Below are 13,752 nucleotides of genomic sequence, written 5' to 3' on the forward strand. Positions count from 1 at the left end.
CGCCCTGCCAACCAGATCCTTCCGTCCCACATGCAAAGCTCCAGAAAGAAAGATGTGAACTGAAGTTTATGTAGAAGAAAACAGCCAAAGGCCAAAAATGTAAGAAATTCACTAAACAAGAAGCAGAATCCCACAAGAACCCAAAGCCGCTGTCTCTGGCACCTTCGCTCCCTGCCCAGCCTGCCTCTGCCTCTAAGTTCATCTGCTCAGCTAGTCGCCCTATAAAGTGCTACCTAGCAAAGCCTGTTAAGAATGTGTGGGTTGGGGGTCAAACTCAGCTGATAGGGTGTTTGCATAGCATGCAGGAACCCCTAAGTTCCATCCCCTGGTGTCCACCATCCCCACCCTCAGGAAGTAGAAACAGGAGAGTCAGAATTTCAAGGTCATCCTCAGCAACATTGAGTGCTCAAGGCTAGCCTGGGCTACATAAGATTCTGTCTCAAAAAAAAGGAGTTTAAGAAGTATTTAAAAAGTACAATCCTGAATCAAGTTACCAGTTCTCCCTGGCTCAGCCCTCAGGATGTGTTAAGATCCCTAAGTGTCCAGAGAGGTTATTGACATCCTCCACCTCAACTTGCTGGGAGACACCAGCTGGTGAGTTTGGAATCACCACCGGTTTGCCTTCAGTGTGGTGGAGTGTGCAGAGTGGTTACAAGCGTGGCCGGAAGGTTCCAGAAAGCCTAGGGCATTTACGCACTAAGGGCCTCTGTTCCAGTTAAGGGAAAGTCAGCTAGTGCATTAAAAACCAACATTCTACAACCACAAAAGTGAGGTCTAGGGCACCTGGTGGCCAAGGGGATGATGGGAAAGCACCAGGAAGCTGGTGCTTTTCTCTGTGCTGTCTAACCATTGCCCCTGCTGGCCAAGTGATTTCCCTAGGCAGAGCCACACAGAGAGAGTTGGGCTGCATTCCTCCTGAAGGACGTGCAGCTAGCTGGAAAGGACTTTGCCTCTCAAGTGTGGAAGAGTTTGCACAAGAAGCTTTCTCTAAGAGAGCCTGGCAGGTTTGATCTGTGGGGCTCGTTTGCACAAAGGAACATGGGGACTGCCTCCTCATACCCAGTTCAGACGTGTTAGCTGTTCCCTAAATGGCAATCCAGGGTTTCCTATCTCCTTCCAAAAGGACTTCATGAGGGTAGTCAGGGGTATGCGGGGAGGCAAGATGAAACTCCTGGGATCCTTCAGGACCAGCTCCCCCTGAAGCGACAGAAGTGGAGGTCCTGGGGTGAGGGCTGCATACCTCCAGGGTCTCCTGGTCTGTTGGAGTCTGAGTTTCTTTTTACCCTTTAACTAAAACACGGCACCAAAGATGGGCCCTGATTGCCTTCAGCTGTCAGGAGGGAAGGGAGCGAGTCTCCCCACCTTTACGCCTAGAGATCAATCGTGCCTCTCTCACAAAACAAAAATTGAAAAGTTTACAAACATAAGATGCAGTCTCTGAACCAACACGCTATTGTCGACACTATTGGTGACAGATGCAGCCGATGCCTGGCAGCGACTGGGGCCTCCCAAGCTGTTCTAGTACCTCCCACTGTAGAGCGGGAACCGTGTCTGCTTTCTCCTCATCCATGAGAGGAAAAAAAATCTCCAAAGGGCCCGGGATGGCAGTACTAACGGTGAAAACCCACCGAGTTGCCAGGCAAAGGGAAGTGGACGGTCACAGCCAGGCAGGCTGGGGAGTTCTCGATTTAACCCCCCCACCCCAGCCAGGAGTCCTACACATCAACCCTGCTTGGTTCCTGAAAGCTAAAATATTTTCAATTAAATGAGAAAATGTTTGGCGCTGAATGGCCTATTACAGCTGTCACCATCCTGATTTCTAGAAATAAACAAGACTTCGAGAAAGCCGGCCTCGGCAGAAAACGCAAGTTAACACTAATTGGTGGGGTAATTAAATTATCCCTTAAGCCAACGTACCAGGTGACCGGCTCTTTCTGTGTGTAATCCCTCGCTCAATAACAGCTCCTCCGTGCGACTATGGAAATATGAATGGCTCTCGTCAGAGTGGCCCCTTCTATTTTCTAGAGCTTTCTACGTATCAAATAGCTAAGAAACCAACGCACACGGCACGGGGTGGGGGGGGGTCACATTTTCTCCAGATCATCTTACAGAAGCTTGTTCCATACAAACACGGCCCAACACACAAAGTTTATTTTCTAATGTGTTAGTATCTTGCACAAGAAAAATAGTGCTAAGTTACAGGAAGATTTATTTACATGGTAACTGTTTGCTGGTGTCTGCCGCTCAACTCAGAATGACTTTCTCCCAAAGGGCAGAATCTTTAAACCAGAACAGAATTTATTTAAACAGCTGGTGGTTTCTTTTCTTTTTTCTTTTCTTTTCTTTCTTTCTTTTTTTCACAATCATTTTATTAATACACGAGCCCTTGCTGTGAACAGAAGGTAACTAACTCGTACAATTTGTAAACACATACAAGCATAAAAGCTGGTGTGTCAATCAATTAAAATTTCGAGAAATGATACAAGATTAATTACTACCAGACCAGATGAAGTCACGCTTCTCCCCGAGAATTTCCGTCTTTACTGTTGAGTGTGGAGCCGAAGGAAACCTCCTCACACTCATCCCCAAGAAGAAAGAGCCCCATTCTTAGAAAAGGAAATAAATCTTTTTGCTGCTTTTGTTGAATCCCAGATTGTTTGAGATATTTTGCCGACACTCAGACTGCCTTGTAGATTAGAAATGGCTCAGCTAATGGTTGCCTAAAAGAAATTAATGAGTCACACTGTCCGTCAAGGTCATCTGAAAATGTCTGTAGATTAAAATATGCAATTTGACCAACCGCGAGACCACATTCTTAGGGAGAGGGGTAGAAAAATGTCCATTTGAGGAAGAAGGTAGAAATTCTTCGCAACCAGAAGACAGTGACAGGAGAAAGCAAAAGCCAGGAGCTGTCAGTGTCTGACAGGTGCTAATGGGAAGACACAGTGAATGACCCAGATTCACTCCACCATCCTCTGAGACTGGGGCCCTATTGTGATTGACTCCTGTCAATTCAGTTCTGTGGGCACTCAGTCTCCATGGTGACCATGAGAACAGAGAGTGCGTGATTAGGTACCTTCTGAGATATTAAATGTCCCCTAAGCGCCCCACACCTCTATCCCACCGTTGCTGGAAGCATCTCCCCCAGGCCCTTTCCTAGGGATCGGACATTTGGTGACAGACATTTGGCTTAACTATTTTAAATAGTCTTTGAGAGGTGGCACCTTGCAGAGGCCTCACAGAGGTGTCTTGTCTTGCCGTGGAAGTTCGAAGAGATGATGGGCTTGTGACAGATCTCACTGTCTTGCCCTCCCCACCCCCACTCCACCGTCCTGTCTCTAGAAGTCACAGCACCATCTACTGGGCAGCAGCCAGACGTCCCCGGGAAGGTTGCTTTCTGTTCAGGGGTCCAGAGTGAAGAAAGGAATGTTAGGTTGATAGGAAGCACTGAGAAATGGGTGCCTGCCTCTCTGTTGGCGTTCTGGTCTGTCACATCACCCTACCTTAAAAAAAATCCAAAAAATTTTAACGTTTTAGAGTTTTGTGTTAACAGAATTCCTGAGGTAAAAAATATCTTCCCTTCCATTTTCCCATCTGTATACCTTCCGAGGTTTCGAGTGCTAGACACACATATATACAAGCACGCCAAACACACACATAATCAATGCACACATGCAGTCATCCATACACACATGTGCACACACACACACATGCACACATACACATGCACAAGTACACAGTAAACACACTACTGATTTAGGTAAAGTGCTTTAACAACAAATAGTTGGTTTTTTAGTGTGTGTGTGTGTGTGTTTTCATGTACACACATATATGTGTATGTGTTTACATGTGCACACATGTATGTGTGGGTGCCATGGAGGTTGAGGCACTAGATCACCTGGACCTGGAGTTACAGAGTTGTGAGCCACCTGATGTGAATGCTGGGAACCAAAATGGGTCCCCTGAGAGATCAGCAAGCGCTCTTAGAGGCTAGACATCTCCCCAGCCCCTGGTGGAGTTCTTTAATCCTTCCCGGACCCCACGGGTTTCCAGAACACAAAGCACAAGACAGGAGTAACCCAAATATTATTTCAATTTTTTTCCAGGCACTTAAGCAAAATAACTTTCTTATTTTACATTTATGTAGCTTTTGTTATAATTACAATCTCAGTCTAAGTCCACATCTGCCCTGTGTCGGTCTCTGGATTTTCCTATGCAAATAGTCGCCCTCCTTCCTAGCGTCCTCCGCTCGTTCTGCAGTTCAAATATTGCTTTCTCTTTGTAACGAAAGGCAAAGCACTCCTGTTACTGGAGAGCCTGTCTTACATGTGCGTTTCTATATGTAAAGATAGAATTTCCCGTGGCCTAAAACATTCATCTTTGTTTTGTTTACATTTTTTTTTTTTTTTAGTGTTTTAAGACATTGGGGAGATTTTTTAAAAATGGCAACTTAGGTTTACAAATTAAAATTACAAATTTATTTTGTATCACAGTTCACGCATTCTAAAAGAGGAACATTTCTTACTCGGTCTTTTCTTTCATTATTATACATCATAAAAAAAATAAAAAGTGATCTCGGACCCCAAAGCCAGGCTTGCTGTATCGTATTACAGTCACAGGCTGTCTCATTTCGGGCGTGTGGAGAGACCAGAGTATTTACTTTCTGTAACTTAATTTCTCACTCAATAGAGTTTGAAAGCTCTGGATATTATAAAGGCAAACTCATTTTCTGCCGGAATAAAATGAGAAAATGAAAATTTTGAAATTCATTTTATTTGGTAAATTCAGTAGGGACTCCCCATGAACCCCTGAGATAAAACAGCCCACCCTGTTTATTTTTTCCTTCTTTTAGAGCCTTAAAATGAAAATAGAAGTCCCTCCCTCCCCTTCCTATGTGATGTTTGTGTAGAAATTCTAGAATCTCCTTCCTAAACTCGGAGACCAGAGCTCAGGCTGCCCGCACTGGCCCAGGAGAGCCAGGAGGCTGGGGAGAGTCACCCCAGCTCTGAAGCAGGGCTCAGGAGCTCGGGGATAAAGAGCTGGAGGGAACACTTACGGTTCTGGGTCCACTTTCCAGCCTGATCCTGATTCCAAAAGGAAACGAGACTGATTTGTGCTGAACCAGAAACAAGCATCAGGAAGCTGGCGACATCACTAACCAAACAATCGATTGTAGAAACACAACAAAAAATTTTTTTAAAAACCAAAATCAGGTTTTTTTCCATAATGGAAAAGTGAGTTGCGGGGGGAGGGGGCAGGGCATGTTTTAACTTTTTCCAGGACCTGCTCTGGCCCCAGGTCAACCTAAGTTGGAGCTTTGGGTATTAGCCTGTGTATCCGTGTAATACGAAGGCTGCTTTGACTGGCTGCCCTGGATCAGGCTGGTTAAAATCCCCAAATTCCCTGCATGAGACAGCTATCGATTCTGCTGCAGATCTGCGGTCCATGCCTTAAACTCAGCGGCCTGAGCCCCTGGGGAACTCCCTGGATGACAGGAAATGGGGACATGTTAAGGACATTTCATCAGCATTTGCCTCAAAAGCTGGGGAGCCGGGGTGGACATTTAATGATGGGTCCCACCATGAAGATCGATGGTGTGAGGGAGACAGGGTGTTCTGAGCATGTGGTCGGCATCCTGTGGCCTAGCAAGCAGAGAGACTTCACCCTGAATTCCCACAAAAGGGATCAAGACAAAGAGTTTGCATTCTGCAGTGGGGTCATGTTTCAAATTCATTAAAGAGCTGAGGTGTCTTGGGAAAGGATGACCACTGTTCTGTGTTTGTGGCGTGGAGATGTACATGGGTGCCCATGTCTGTGTGCATGTCTGTGTGACTGGGGTGTGCATGTGCATATGCACATATGGCGTACCTATGCGTGTGTATGTTAAAGAGATGCATGTATGTTTGTGTCTGTAGTCTGTGTATGTACGTGTTTGTGTATGTACGTATATGTGTGTGTGTATATATATACACATATATATGTTCGTGTGTTTGTGCATATGTTGTATGTGTACATGTGTGTGTGATATGTGTATTATGTATGTATGCACGCATGTTGTGTTTTCTTCCCGAGATCAAAAGGATAAAGAACACGTTCCTCCAGCCAACTAAACACTGGCGTGCAGAAACACACACCCTGTGTATAACAGTGTCCTGCAGGAACCCGTCTTGAATTTTTTCAAGTCCTCTCTTTGATCAAAAGCCGGCAGAAAATTCCATTTCTTCTCGTTCTGTTGCATTTAACATGGACTAACGCGGGGTGAGTTTAAACAAACAGCTGGAACATGAATGTGCCTTTCAGTCTGCAGAACTTGAGGTGGGCTGGATCCACGGGAGGGGTGGCAGGCAGGGGATTAGCTGGAGGGGAGAAAGGCTCAGAGTTTCAGAGGCCGCAGCTAAGACTGTCCTAAGCCCCTGCAAGAGACCCAAAGCCGCCTCCACACCCTGAGCCCGCACCAAGAGGCCGCACTGTTGAAATTCTTCTGCCTGGAAGATAAATGGCCTACTTTACTCTCAAGTGTCAAGTAGAGAAAACAAAACAAAACAAAGATCCTTTCCAAGTGGATTTTTGAAGGATAATCTGCCATGCAGCCGCGCTCAGAAAGAGGGTATCTGGAAAGAAAGGGAACCAGAGGGGCTTCTGATTCCCAAGGGTGGGATGCAGGGAGCTGAGAAAGGCCAGGGCCAGGCTCTGGTACCTTTGAGGTTCGGCCTGAGACTAGCTGCTCCTGCCAACAAGGCACCCCACTGTCGGCTTCTCAAATCTAGTCTCCAAACAGCTCAAACATGCCACAGAGCACTCTGGCCAATGGGGCACTTCAAGGCATCGCAGCTAGCCTACACACTGGGTCACATGGATGTTTAGAGGCCGCTGTGGGTGATAAGGGTGGTATTGGGGATGGTTTTGAGTCCAGTTACCCCAGTGAGGAGTCAGCTAGCTCACTGAGACTTCCTATGTCACTCTCTGCTGCTGGCTACCATTCACGCTGCCTTCTTCCTTTGAAGAAGGCCATTGTCAGCCCAGGCCATGACAATCGTCCTTGACTGCTGAGGTCTGGAATCTTTCTCGACTGTCATCATATCCCGCAAAAGAAGACAGTTGTCCTATCAGATGTCATCAAAAGAACTCCCTCCACCCCCAACCCCGGAACCCAGCCCAGACAAGGCAGGAATCCAATAGCCAAGTAGGTAGGTAATCGCAAAGAATCACACAGGAGCTCTGTCCAATGCCACCTTCCTATCTTTTCCCTGACTGTGTGCAACCCTCAGAGCTCAGGCCAGGCACTGGGAGGAGGAGGGAAGAAAACGTCACCCTGAGTGGCTGGCGGCCGGAGTAAGTTATTACCAACCGGGCATGGCCTCAGGGAGAACAGTTAATAACAGAATGGCATTTTGTGGAGATTTGAGAAGGAGGAGGCGAACCAGGGCAGTAATTACAGGCTGACAAGATTGAATTGCTGTACGGAGGAGGCTCTGATAGCCATCCAGCTGGTAAATGTCCCTCCAGCCCCTTGGTATATACAGTCTGGCTCTCGACCATGCTGACACAGGCATAGTTTAAGCCTCAGGAAACGATTTGTCCTTTAAGGTGAGAAGGGAAACAGGTAGAGCCTGGTCGCTACGCCTGGAACACAGTGAACACACGCTGCTTCCCCTTCGACGGTCTTTTTACTGAAATACCGGAAAACAAACCTTAGATGTCACACAGTACGGGCAAAAGAATTCAGAGATCTGACGTTCGTGGGTGTGTGCACACAAACAAGTTTTGTTTAAAATTTATTTATTTTTAAACAGCAGCTTGGTTCTTCTGGCCCAAAAAGCCCCCCCCCACCTCTTTCAAACTATCACCCAGACTCCCACAGAGCTGCCCCTCATGAATGTAAACACAAGCGTTTCCCACCAGCGTCTTGTTGGAATGTTCTGAAACGCCGGCTGCACCACGCTTTCGTTTTACAGTGGACGTGGCTTCGTGGCACAGTGTGTGGGTACGGGACATGTGAGCAGAGGAGCCTCATATAAATCATGAGTGACAGTGGACCAGGAGGGGGACCGGGCTACACAGCAGGCAAAAACCCAAGGTGCAACCGAGAGGCCTTACCTTTATGAGGCCCAGTGAGCTGGGGACTGAGGCTGGGACCTCGGAGCTTCTCATTGGGCCCGTGATGAATTAGATGAGGGGTGGATTGCCCTCCTGGGGCACCAATCGCTAGAAAACCAAGTTTTATTAGCCTAATAAAATGGAGGGGGGACCATCCGGAACATTTCAGCTGGAAGAGTAAATTCTGAGGAGTGAAGAGAGGCAGCTGCCTTTGAGGCTATGAGGAGAATGCAGGGCAGGAGCTGCTCACAGAACCACCCTGTGTGCATGCTGGTGTCAGAGCCCAGCCTGCCGGGAAGCCATGCACAGTGATGATTCAATCCAGTGTGCTCAGTACCAAAGCCAGGAAGGCAAGACGAGCAAAGAGCTATGTGTACAGCACCAGGGAGCCCAGGAGGGCAAGTCTGTCCCTTCCCTGACAGAAAATGTCATGCATGAGTACCCCAAGCAGGTAGGCACCACAAGGCTGCCTTCACACAGGAGCCGAGGCCTCAGTTTCAGCCCAGATTCAGTGGGACAGTGAAGTTCTAAGGACAGAGGCCACACATTCCCCCAGTGGCTGCTCAGCTGCAAAGGACAAGGTCCTGCACTGAGGCAGAAGGATCTCTCTCTCTCTCTCTCTCTCTCTCTCTCTCTCTCTCTCTCTCTCTCTCTCTCTCTCTCTCTGTGTGTGTGTGTGTGTGTGTGTGTCTGTCTGTCTGTCTGTCTGTCTGCCTGTCTGTCTGTTCAAGGCCAGTTTGGTCTGCATAGTGAGTTCCAGGACAGTCAGAGCCACACAGCAAACTCTGACTCAGACAAACAAACAAACAAACAAACAAAGCAAGCCAGCCAGCCAGCAAGAGGGCTCAGCATGTGATGACAGCACCTACAACCCTGACAACCTGGGACCCACATGCAAGTTGTCCTCTGACCTGCACATGAATACCGGAGCACCCGTGAACCCACACACATAGAATAAACATTTTAAAGATTTCTTTTAAAATGTGACTTTGTGTTAAAAAATAAATGATTGATCCCCTGTCATAACTGCCTCATGGGGGCAGTTCATGACAAAGAAACATGAGATGAGTGGGGGTCTGTGTGTGTGTATGTGTGTCTGTCTGTCTGTCTGTCTGTCTGTCTTCCCACTGAGGCCACCTTGAATTGATCTTGCTGTTTGGATGGCGGGATGGATCCTCCCGAGCGTCCTTAGGCAGGGTTGAGACTACTGGACATCACCTTAGATGACGGTGATTCACCTGGGGACACTCGTACCTCAGAACCCTCCCTACTGGACTCTGCCAGAAGATGGAGACTATGCCAGGTTAGAGAGAAAGACAGAGACAGGAATAGGAAACTAAAGATGGGTGGGAACAGACTCTGAGGACAGGGAGGGGGACCTGTCACCAGTACCAACTACCTTCCACCGCAGTGTCCTTCCAGGCCAGTAAACATCTGCAGACACTTTCCTTTGCCTGGGTATTGCAAGGACATCAGGTCACATGACTGTGTCCTAGCCCAGCCCTGGGCCCAGGCTGTTTCCATTTTGCAGCAAAAAGAGAGCGATCAAGTACCAGTGGGAGGACCAAGAACCCACATTCTGATCCTACGAGGGAGTCTCGATTAGGGTTTCAAGTGTGATTTCAGATACGGTACCTAACAAGGGATGCACAGACAACTTCCGAGGCCACTCCAGCCCTACGAAGACAGACCATGTGCAGTGGGCTCTGTGGGCGGGACTCCTGTCTCCCGGCTAGCAGCAGCACAGGGCACGGCTGCCTTACAGGAATGTCTTCCTAGCCAGCTACCTTAGGAAGATGGCCACCGCAATAGTAGATAGACATAAGCAACCTTGGCCTTGCTTTTGGAGGCCCAGACATCCTCCTACACCACACACAATGTACACAGAAGCCAGTCCTCCGCTCTGAGTGTGAACTTCAGCCCTGCTCTGCAACCTGGCTCAGCCCTGGAGTTATAGCTGCGTGGGGTTGTGAGGTCTTTAGCACAGAACTAGACAGCCTAATTCTAAAAGTGAATATTGGTGATATTCACTAAGGTCAAAGTCATGGAGGTTTAGAAGAAACACAAAGAAGAGGAGAGCTGTTGGGGAGGTCCAGCCACAGGAGACCTTCCTGTGGTGATCTTTTCTCACCGTTCATTTCTGGATGGGGGCCATGTCTCCACGGTACTGTGGGCAAGGAGCCTTGACCTCATGGGGGAAGACCTGATCCTGCCTCTATTTGTTGGCATGATGACCTGAATGGACAGCTGGATTAACCCTAGCTTGCTCACACATGAACAGCAACAGAGATGACAGCTAGCAGTCCCCAGTCCAGGACCTCAATCTCTGAGACACTTCACAGGCCCATGCTGCCACGGCCAGGTGTTCTCTCAAAGACCCCACCTCAGGCAAGCAGTCAGCCACTAAGATTTGCACCCAGAGCCACGCCCCTGTACTGTACCTGTTAGGGTGTACACCATGGAAACATGAGGGGCCACCTCTCAGTAAGTGAATGAGAAAAACTGGTTCCTCACAACAGATGCAGGAAGCAAGAAGCAACTGGAAGGCTAAAGAGCCATGGGGGAGGGGTACTGGGATCAAAGAAGATTTTTAAGGAGAGCCACTTCCAGGCTCTGAGGGCCCCCTGCTGCTCTAGTTACAGATGCTCAGTTTGGATGCCTCTGTGGGAAAACTGGAAGCTTCCCATGACAAGACATGGTAACACTGGGCTGAACTTGAGGCCGGCTGCAGTAGCATCCAGTCTGTGCCCCGCCCCCTTGTTTTGGGTGAATCTCTTGAGTCAGGGAGACTTGATTTTTTTTGTTTGTTTGTTTGAGACTGCAAAATGAAGATCTCAAAGGCTTGTTCGTGGGATTCTTGTGAGGTAATGAGTTAAATCCTTAGCTGATAAGGAGCAGAGCAAAACCACTGGGTGCAGTCTGACAGGTGGGCGTTCCCCTGTCACACGGCTGCATTTCCTCCTCAGGGTCTGGGAAAGAGAGGAAAGTTCTAGAGAGAAACTTCAGCCACACATGAACCTCATTGCTTTGAAACACCCACCACAGGGTAAAGGCAAGTTCTTTATCCTTATGAATACCGGGGGGCGGGGGGAATCAACAAGACCCACGTCATCAAGACCAAGCTCACCTCTCCAAAAGGAGAGCACACCCATGACCTCTGGAAAGCCGGAGAGGATGAGGTGAAGGGCTGATGGGAACAGAAGACCAGACATATGAAGCCTGCAGCTAGAAAGGCCAGGCTCGCTGGCTGCCCACTGAAGCAGCCTCCTGGCTTCTGCTGGGCAGTCTCTGGCTCTTGGAGCTTTGCTAGATGCACAAGCCAATTGTCCCATGTCACCTGTTTACAAGCCACTGGCTCCACAGATCAAAGAGGGTGAGGAAGATACACATGGCTATAAAAACTGGCTGAGGGCAGCTCTGAGGAGGAGAGGCCAAGAGATAGAGAGAGCAGAGGTTCTGGGGCCCCAGCAGTGGCTAAGAACTCAGCATGGATGAAAAACCATATCCACAGTCATGGCGCAGATCACCTCAGCAAACGGTGCCTGGGCTATAGCTGGGCTCTTCCAAGAGCTGCAGTGTCTGTCTATCCCTCACCCCTACCCCTCACCCCTCACCCAGTCCCTGCAGCAGTGATGCTCGACACATAAAACACAGAGGCTGAAGGGACACTTTAAAAGGAGAATTTTTGTCAGGAAAGACCTTGCCCGTTACAAAGCACATAAGGGAATGAGCAACTGAGGACAGGCAGATCCACCCTGTGAGATGCAAACACACAACTTCAAGACAAAACAAAACAAAACACTAAAGGCCAGCAGGATGGCTTAATGCCTAAAGGCACTTTCCGTCAAGCCTGATGACCTGAGTTCAATCCCTGGGACTCACTCACATGGTAAGACCTGGTGCCGCCAGGTTCCCTTCTGACCTTCATAAGTACACATGCACGTACATGTGAGCACACGTGTGCACACACACACACACTAAATAAATGGCATAAACCAACTAAACAATGGTTAGTAACACTACGGCACATTAAAAATAAAAGCCCACAGGCAAACCAGGCAGACGAACAAAGAAACAATACAAAAGACCAGCCGGGAAAAAGAGCCCACTCACCCACCAAACAGCACAGCATCCCCGATACGTAAACAACGTGCTCAGAACTGAAGAAGAATGTGCAGCTGACTAACTTTCAAAGCATATCCCGGCGATCAAAGGACGGGGTCCCACAAGGGCCTGATGTTTCAGCCTCCAGCGCGGAGCAGGCAGAGCTTGGCATCCGTGTGTCACGCGTGTGTCTCGCTGCACAGAAATCTTTGGCTCACACAGCGCCTCCGCGACATGTCCACCTGCCTCATGACATGTCTCACAGGTGTCTGCCCACTCTGCTTCTCTCTCCCAGCTGCCCTGTGGAAAGAACAAGCCAGTGTCTCCCATGAGCGGTTTCCACAGCATCAAAAACCGGAAGCGACTTACGGGCAGCGGGGAAGTGATGGCTCTGTGATAAATCTACGTGACCACACTCGAGCGGCTGCCCAGAGTCCACAGACAAGGACCGGGAAGCAGCCAGCGACAATGGCCATACAGAAGAGCTCATAGGCTGAAGCCCCAACTTTACACGGTGCTCAGGGCACAAGAAACAAGTACCAGAAAAGCCGAGACCAAAACTGGGTCAGGACCTGCCGTTCTGGTCCAGTTCTGTCCCCCGCCCTTCCTAGCTTTTCTTATTTTTCCACACTGCCTGCCTATATTAATTTTATAGTGTAAATTTTATCTTTGAAATACACATGTATACGTCTTGTGTCAGAGATTCTCTTAGGATAGGCGACAATAAACAGTACTGAATTATATCAGAAATGTATTACAAATAACGTTTATGAAATCTACTGGCAGTATTAACCAATCCTAGCAAAAATTATACATACAAACATTCCTCAACAGTGGCTCTTTTGAGAACCAACACATAAAAAGTATATTTTTGCCCACTATATATATGATAATATGTATTTAAATTATATCATAAATGCATTACGGATGGTCCAACTAACAAAACTTTTAGCATTAATTTTAACATTAATGGTGCTATATTTATTTGAAAATATTGACATTAACCAATACTAACCACAATTGTATTAGTAAGTATTCCACAATGGAAATTCTTCTGCAAATGAATTTTTAGAAGTGACAACATTTATATATATTATATTTATATATATTTATTATATATTAAATTAGCTTATTAATTGTATCAAAAATATATATGTTTTTATGTGTGAATCTAAATCTCATCAGAAAAAAAAAGCAAAGCACATAAAACTGTCTGTTCGTTATTTATATTAAGAATCTAAGTGGGTTATTCCAGAAGAGAGAGAGAGAGAGAGAGAGAGAGAGAGAGAGAGAGAGAGAGAGAATTGACTGAGTGAAGAACGGACTGTCTTCAGCAGAGTGGATCACCTGCAGAAGACTGGCAGCTAGGATGAGGGTCTTAAAGCTACACCCACAATGACACACCTACTCCAACAAGGCCACACCTTCTAACAGTGCCACTCCCTGGGCTGAGCATATACAAACCACCACAGATCCTGATGGTGGATACTGGGCTCCTGGCTCCCATATGATACCTCAGCAAAGGCTTGCTTGTGTGTGTTCTCTTTATCT

This window comes from Grammomys surdaster, unplaced genomic scaffold (genome assembly GCF_004785775.1).
Source record: "Grammomys surdaster isolate TR1022 unplaced genomic scaffold, NIH_TR_1.0 128, whole genome shotgun sequence".
In the NCBI taxonomy this organism is placed as follows: domain Eukaryota; kingdom Metazoa; phylum Chordata; class Mammalia; order Rodentia; family Muridae; genus Grammomys; species Grammomys surdaster.